This window comes from Eptatretus burgeri, chromosome 22 (genome assembly GCF_056783735.1).
Source record: "Eptatretus burgeri isolate ZD-2024b chromosome 22, Ebu_testis_v1, whole genome shotgun sequence".
Lineage (NCBI taxonomy): Eukaryota > Metazoa > Chordata > Myxini > Myxiniformes > Myxinidae > Eptatretus > Eptatretus burgeri.
In genome coordinates, this window is record NC_140982.1 from 1,991,298 (window position 1) to 1,991,719 (window position 422).

The window sequence follows — 422 nt, forward strand, 5'->3', positions numbered from 1 at the left end:
GAATTATTTCACGAGAATCGTCCCTTTAAATAGTGTAGGTGATGAATGGATGATTTAATCAGCATAGTTACTCAAACCAAAGAAGACACCAAATACAGCATTGGAGCTATCAGGAGGAACCCAAACAGGTAAAGATTGAATCACATCAGGAGGAACCTGGATAGAATTTGGGTTTTGGGTTTCGACTCCTTCGCCCTTAAACCCATCCAGGTGCAGCTGAGTGAGCCTTACAAAAACAATTTGCAAGAGTTCAGCTCTCCGTAAACACATGGAAAAAGAACGAGAGTAAAAGCAAGTCAAGTTTAAGAGATACTTTTAAATGGAGAACGCATCAAGTCTTTCGGCTCATATATTTAACATTTGTTTCCCTCCTTCATGAGAACAGAGTTACCAAAGATATTTGAAATGGTTAGTTGGTTGAT